This window comes from Drosophila nasuta, chromosome X (genome assembly GCF_023558535.2).
Source record: "Drosophila nasuta strain 15112-1781.00 chromosome X, ASM2355853v1, whole genome shotgun sequence".
In the NCBI taxonomy this organism is placed as follows: Eukaryota; Metazoa; Arthropoda; class Insecta; order Diptera; family Drosophilidae; genus Drosophila; species Drosophila nasuta.
Window position 1 is genome coordinate 31,468,713 of NC_083459.1, and position 7,220 is coordinate 31,475,932.

The window sequence follows — 7,220 nt, forward strand, 5'->3', positions numbered from 1 at the left end:
TTTTCTTTCTTTTTATTTTAGTTACTTTTTAGGATTATCGATATTAAAAAGTCAAGTATACTTGGCTTAAGATAATCTCAGCTTGACCAGATATTGACACTGTTTCACTTTTTTCCTTTGGATGCCAAAGCTTCAACACTTTTAGATCTTTTACAAATTAAATATGTTGTGCATATCAAAATTCACTAAAGTTTTGATAATTTTAATTGTATTAAACAATTATTAGCTAAAGGAAGCCTGAAAGTGGAGAAGGGCAGCTTAAGTATTAGCATTAGGATTCGCTTAAAAGCTTTTGTCTTCCATATCCGAAGTACATTAAACATTTAGCAACCTGTCGTCGTCGTCGTCTCATTGACTTTACCGCATTGCTGCAAACATTCCCGCACCCCATAAAAAGTGTGTGTGCAGCACTTGGAATATGTCACATCGCCGAGTTGAGTTGAGTTGAGTTGTTGTTGATTGGGCGTGCCAACCCTTGGCTGGCAACCCAAGCAGCGTATTGGATTTGCCTTCAAGTGTGGGCATAGGCCTGAGCTTCGCACCGTATCCGGGTCTGGGTCTTTGGCTCAGTCGCCCTTTTTGCAGTTGCAAATTACATTCAAATTATACGATTTTGATAAGAGGGACATTCAAAAGTTTCCAATTTCAAGTTGTGCGTACTCTTGAAGTACGCTCTCGCTGCCTCAGAGCTCAGAGCGGTCAGGTCCCGGTACGGCGAGGAGTTTCTCCTTCTCCTCGGTGAGCTGAGACTTGTTCTCGTTCTGGTTCTGGTTCTGTGCCAGCAAAACTTCTTGCTAAAGTTGTCGAGTGCGTGTGTTGGAAGGAAAAGTGAAGCGCGGTGTGCGACGGAGCGACAACATAGTACGGACGGACGGACGGACGGGCAGCAGGAGGCTGTGCAAAAAGTTGACATATGTGCGCCCCGAGCACTTTTCCGGAAACAGCAGGGCGACATTTTTTCCCATTTTTTGCCGCCGCCGCCGCGTTGTCGCTGAGTTTTGAGTGTATCTTCGGCATCAAGGGACATGCACTTGATTTTAGTTTGAGAGTCCATGATAATCGTGTCGTTGTTGTTGTTGTTGTCTTGGCTGCTCTGCTGCTGGCTCATTGCTGGCAATACCCTGTTCGCCTACAGAGCGGTAACATCGACCATAGCAACATTAAAGTGGGGCGGAATAATGCTCAGTCAGTCAGCAAATCTAAATTAAAATCATGAGGTACCACCGCAAGGTCGCTTTGAAAATAGATTATTATTTGGCCTTATCGGGAATATTTAAATTGTGCACTTTATTATGTTGGGATCAGAGATTGTCGAACTCTTTGCTTTAATAATCAACCCTACAGCTGTAGGGTCTTTTGATAATTAGCCCTACTGCTGTATGGTTGGATAAGAAAGCTCAGACATGGTTAAAATTGATAGAGATTACACATAAAGTAGGCTTAAGGAACAGACAGCATTTTTTTTATTGATGGTTGTAGTTTCATTGCCTCAAGAAGCAGCCTTACAATTTGGAAGGTCGTTTTATAACATAGCTTATATGATGAGTAATTTTTTATAAAAGGTTGTAGTTGCGTTTGCATCAAGAAGCAGCCTTACAATTTGGAAGGCCGTTCCATAACTTAGTTTATATGATGAGTAATTTTTTATAGAAGATTGTAGTTTCATTACCTCAAGAAGCAGCCTTACAATTTGGAAGGTCGTTTTATAACTTAGCTTATATTATGAGTAATTTTTTATAGAAGGTTGTAGTTTCATTACCTCAAGAAGCAGCCTTACAATTTGGAAGGTCGTTTCATAACTTAGCCTATTTGATGAGTAATTCGAACTTAAATACAGGATAGCTGTTAGTCATGCAGACTCGAGTGATTTGCTTGGGCCTGACGGCAGATCCGTTGTCCGACGGTCCTCGGTTAAGCTTTCCTCCGCTCGCTCAAATTGTATGATTGAAAAATTAATGGACATGACCGACGCACGACGAAGCAGGCGAAGCGAGCGGGGGCCGGGGGGCGAAAGGCAATGAACGAGAGGAGCGGGGTGGTGTGGGGGGAGAAGGCAGCAACTATTTGACTGTGGTTCCCAGGTAAAGTTACAGCCGCCAAACCAAAGCAAAATCCCCCAACACTGAAATGCCTCTTTACGCACACTCTCTCCCTTTCTCCCTTCCTCGCTCTCTCATTCTGTCGCTGTCTCACTCATCGAGCGCTGTGTCTCACTCTCACTGTCTGCTTGTGTATTGTAATAATATAGCAAAATGCAAAATGAAATTGAATTTTTTAAAATGATGCTAATTAAATCGAAAGATTTAAATCATTTAAACGTCGAGCTTAACAGCTCGATTCGTTGCCTTATTTTTCGTGTCAAAGGGAACAGATAAATGGTGAGGGGCAAGGGGCAAGGGGAAATCGCACTTTGATGTTGAAATTAGCGTTATATCTGAACACATAGCTATTGTTGTCACTACTCATATTTAATATGAAATTTAAAATTTATTTATTTAATATTATTGATTAATTTGCCTGATTCGTGTTTTGAGTAGACAATTCCTTCTAGCGGAGCAAAAAAATCTTATTTGATATCAAATGCAAGCAAATAAAACTTCTCTGCTCGCTCAGAGGAAATGCCCCCAAAATGCTTACTTGTAGACATCTCCTTCTAACGACCAAAAAAAGTCCTATTTGATATTAGGGATAGTGCACAAATATTACTCCATTAATCGCAGAGAATATAAGAAACAAGAAGAATTAATTCAAGAATAATTTGGTTAAAATTTGGTAAAGTTTTGTTTAATAATTAAAGACTTTAAGAGAATAGTTTTGAAGAAATTTGTTCTTATAATAATTACCATATTGATGTAGTCTTTGGCATAAACTTCTAGTGTCGAGGAATGAACAGATTTGTGTTTATAGCAAAATCCAAGCTCAAACGTCGAACACGAAAAGTAAATGTCGTTTATTAATTGTCTCATAGTCTCACATTAGAAATATATATATTCTAGATTTGTAATGTTCCTTCAATAGTTGACTATACTATTATATAATTAAATGCTCAAAAGTTCTATATAATCTGAATACTTTTATATCTTTAATATGCTCTAATAGATTTGTAAAACTTCTTCAAAAGTTTTATATGATCTGAATACTTTTATATCTTTAATATGTTCCAATAGATTTGAAATACTTCTTCAATAGTTCTATATAATCCGAATACTTTTATGTCTTTAATATGTTCCAAAAGATTTTTAATACTTCTTCAATAGTTCCACATAAGCTGAATACTATTATATATTTAATATGTTCCAATAGATTTGTAATGCTCCTTGAATAGTTTTCTATAATCCGAATACTATTATATCTTTAATATGCTCTAATAGATTTGTAATGCTCCAATGTTTGTAAAGTTCTATATAATCCGAATACTTTTATATCTTTAATATGCTCCAATAGATTTGCAATACTTCTTCAATAGTTCTACATAATCCGAACACTTTTATATCTTTAATATGCTCTAATAGATTTGTAATGCTCCTTCAACAGTTTTCTATAATCCGAATACTATTATATCTTTAATATGTTCTAATAGATTTTTAATGCTCCTTGAATAGTTTTCTATAATCCGAATACTTTTATATCTTTAATTAGCTCCTCAAATAGATCTTTAAAGTATTTCGGTTGTTGGTAAAAGTTTTCTTTATTAAGTGTATGTTGTACGTTGTGTGAGCGCTTAAAGTTGTCTTCATATAATATCCCAGCTATTGCTGAGAAAAGGAGAAAGAGAGGGAAAGTGTGTGTGCGTGTCGTGTGAGCGAGAGCGATTATATATGTGTGTGTGTGTGAAAGCATCTACTAACTAATAGGCTAAATTAGACGACGACAGTCAGTCAGGCAGTCAGAATGTGCGAGAGAAGCGATAGAGAAAGAGAGATGGCGAAAGAGAAAGAGAGAGAGAGAGAGAGGAAGCTAAGGGGAGACGCAGCGGCCTTTAAAAGCGTTTAAGCGCGACATGGAGAATAAAAGTGCGTTTTGCAATCAAAGTAAAAATGTGAAAAGCTCAACAAAAATGGGGGGAAAAAAGAAGATGAAGCAAAATGGAGAAAAACGTAAACGTGGAAGAAAGCTAGAACGACAGAACGAAAGAAGAAATGAGCTGCAAACGCGTAGACAGTTGTCAGTGGAGAGTAAAGAGTGGAGAGAGTAAGGAGAAAGCCAAAAAAATAAAAGAAAAATAAAAAAACTTGACAGCGGCATCAGCTAAATGAGTTGAAGGACGACAAAGCGACGGGCAAAACGAGTGAGAGAGAGAGAGAGAGGGGAGAGCTTTGGGGGCAGAAGAAACTGCGGATATCAAAGCGCTGGCAAAATGGTGGCAGTCAAGGACGGTCAGGGGGAAGAGGAGGTGAGGGGAAGGGTATGAAGGCAGGGGCACTTTGTGAGCAGCCAACCATTTTTGTTGTCTACTCTCGCATTTCCTTCTCTGCCTGCTACAATTTTTTTTAGCTATCCCCAAAAGCTTAGAAGAGCATGATAAGTTTGTGGCAAACAGCTAAATCCGTCTGTCTGTCTGACCGCGCACATAAAAGGTAATAACTTTGTGATTATAAATGGTAGGAAGGTGAAATTTGTTGGTGTCAAATTTGCTATTTAAATTCTTCAAATGAATGGGAAAGTATATGTGTTTATCTTTTTTTTAGAATTAAAAATAATGAAAATATGAGTGAAAAAAAAGTTATTTCCATTAAAATGCTTTTCCAGTTCGTTCTTTTTCATTCGCAAGCATTAAGTACCGGGTATCTGATAGTCGCACACACTTTTCTATAGCTTTCTTACATGTTTCTATGTTGGTCTCTTTTTTATTTATTTTTTTTTGGTACTTTTTGTAGTCGTGGCTTGTTGGTTGATGTCCTTGTTGGGCTGCTGTTATTGTTGTTGTTGTTGTTGTTGTGTGCACTTTTTGTGCGCCGAGCTATTTGGAATTTTTTAAAAGATGCTTTTAGCGGTAAATAATGAAAAGTTAAAAAGCCACATCAATGAGATACATTTTGCTTTCTTGCGTGCCAAGTTTTTCGAAGGCAGAGAGAAACGGGGGCGGGCCAAGGCATATGCCCGCCAGCTGCGTGTGTGTGAGTCTGTCTATATACGTGTGTGTGCGTGTGTGTGTGTTGCCTAAACAACAACAGCAACCACTTGAGCGGGGCCATTAACATTTTTAGCCAACATTTTTAGCTGCTTTTAACTTTGCTATTTTAGATTTTCTATTTTCCCTGGCATTTTCATTTGCCATTTGCCCCATTTCCCACCTCCTTTGATACCCTTGGCGTCGGGTATTCGCTTGCTGTAAAGCAAGCTGTAACTTCCTATCCGTCTGTCTGTCCGTCCACCTCTTGCCACACCCAGCATAGGCTCAGTTTGGCAAATAGTTTGTGGAGACTTTGGTTAGAGGCTGTATTTTTGTCAAAGAGTCAAATGCAATATCGGTTGACTATAACATATAGCTGACATAGCGACAATTGATCGAAGTTTGATATAAAGTATTGATATTTTCACATTCTCCTTTAAATTTTCGTGCAATTGATTTACTAAATTCATAGCATAAATTGTTACTCTACGTAAGAAAGGAAGCTGTAACTTCCTATCCGTCTGTCTGTCCGCCCATCTCTTGCCACACCCAGCTTAGGCTCAGTTTTAGAAAATAGTTTGTTGAGACTTTTTTTAAAAGGCTGTATTTTTTGTCAAAGAGTCGAATATAATATCGGTTGACTATAACATATAGCTGACATAGCGACAATTGATCGAAGTTTGACATAAAATATTATTGATTTTCGAATAAGCGATTATTCACATTCTCCTTTAAATTTTCGTGCAATTGATTTACTAAATTCATAGCATCAATTGTTACTCTATGTAAGAAAGGAAGCTGTAACTTCCTATCCGTCTGTCTGTCCGCCCATCTCTTGCCACACCCAGCGTAGGCTCAGTTTAGCAAATAGTTTGTTGAGACTTTTTTTTAAAAGGCTGTATTTTTGTCAAAGAGTCGAATATAATATCGGTTGACTATAACATATAGCGGACATAGCGATAACTGATCGAAGTTAGATATAAAGTATTGATATTTTCACATTCTCCTTTAAAAAATGAATATGAACACCAAAAGGTCAAAAGTTAACTTCATTTGGAAAGGGTATTTCATTCGTTTCATTTGTTTTTCTTGTTTTACTTTTAGTTTTTCATTTCTATTTTTTTTTTTTCTGTTTTTGCAATTTTTGCTCAATTTTTGGCTGCTGGAAATGATGAGCAGCTGAAAGATTGTCCGGCAAGTTGAGGTTGAAGAAGATGGAGATGGAGTTGGGTTTGGGTTTGGTTTGGGGGGAAAAAAAGGCAACCAAGCAAGACGCCAACTGTGTGTCCTTGTTATCCTTGCTGCAGCTGTTGTTGTTGTTGTTGTTGTCCATTCGTTTGGTCGGCATTTTGGGGTTTTGGTTTTTGTTTTGTGGAACGTTTTGGCTTTTTGCTTTGGCTTTGTTGGTTGAATAGATAGATGGAAGCCTTAATTGATGTTATGATGATCATCATCATCATCAACGGCAACAACAACAACAACAATAATAACAACAACAAGAACTGCAAGTGCTTGTTGTTGCTCTTGTCGGTTTTTGGATATTGCATTTTGTGGCGTACGCTGCGTATGAGTAACAAGGACAAGGGCACAAACGCAGCGCCAACTCACTCGGTGAGCAAGGGGTAGGGGGAGTAAGAGGAAGGGGGGGGGGTTTACCAATGGCTGCCATTTTGCTTTGGCTTTTGGCTTTGGGGGATGCAATTGGACTCGACCAAACAGAGGGTGAGCACAAAGAGAGAGGAGGAAGCGATGGCTGTAAGCGACTAAATGTATGTGTGTGCAAGTGTGTGTGTGCGACTGTTTGTACGTGTGTGTGTGTGTGTAGCAGATACAATTTGTAATGATACACAAATTAGTATCCTAAATGGATGCTTAATAGCCCAACTGGTTGTGTTTTGGAGACTCCGACTAACTCTATCTATCTGCGAGTGTGTGTGTGTTTGTGTATGTGTGTGGGTGTGCGTTCTTTGACAACATTTTGCCAAACATATATAATAATATTCCCCTTTTGATGTCGCTCAACTGCAGCTGATGATGATGAACAGCCAACAACAAAACCAACAATATCTCATATACGGATTGCTAATGCTCCGCTCTATGAATGTGT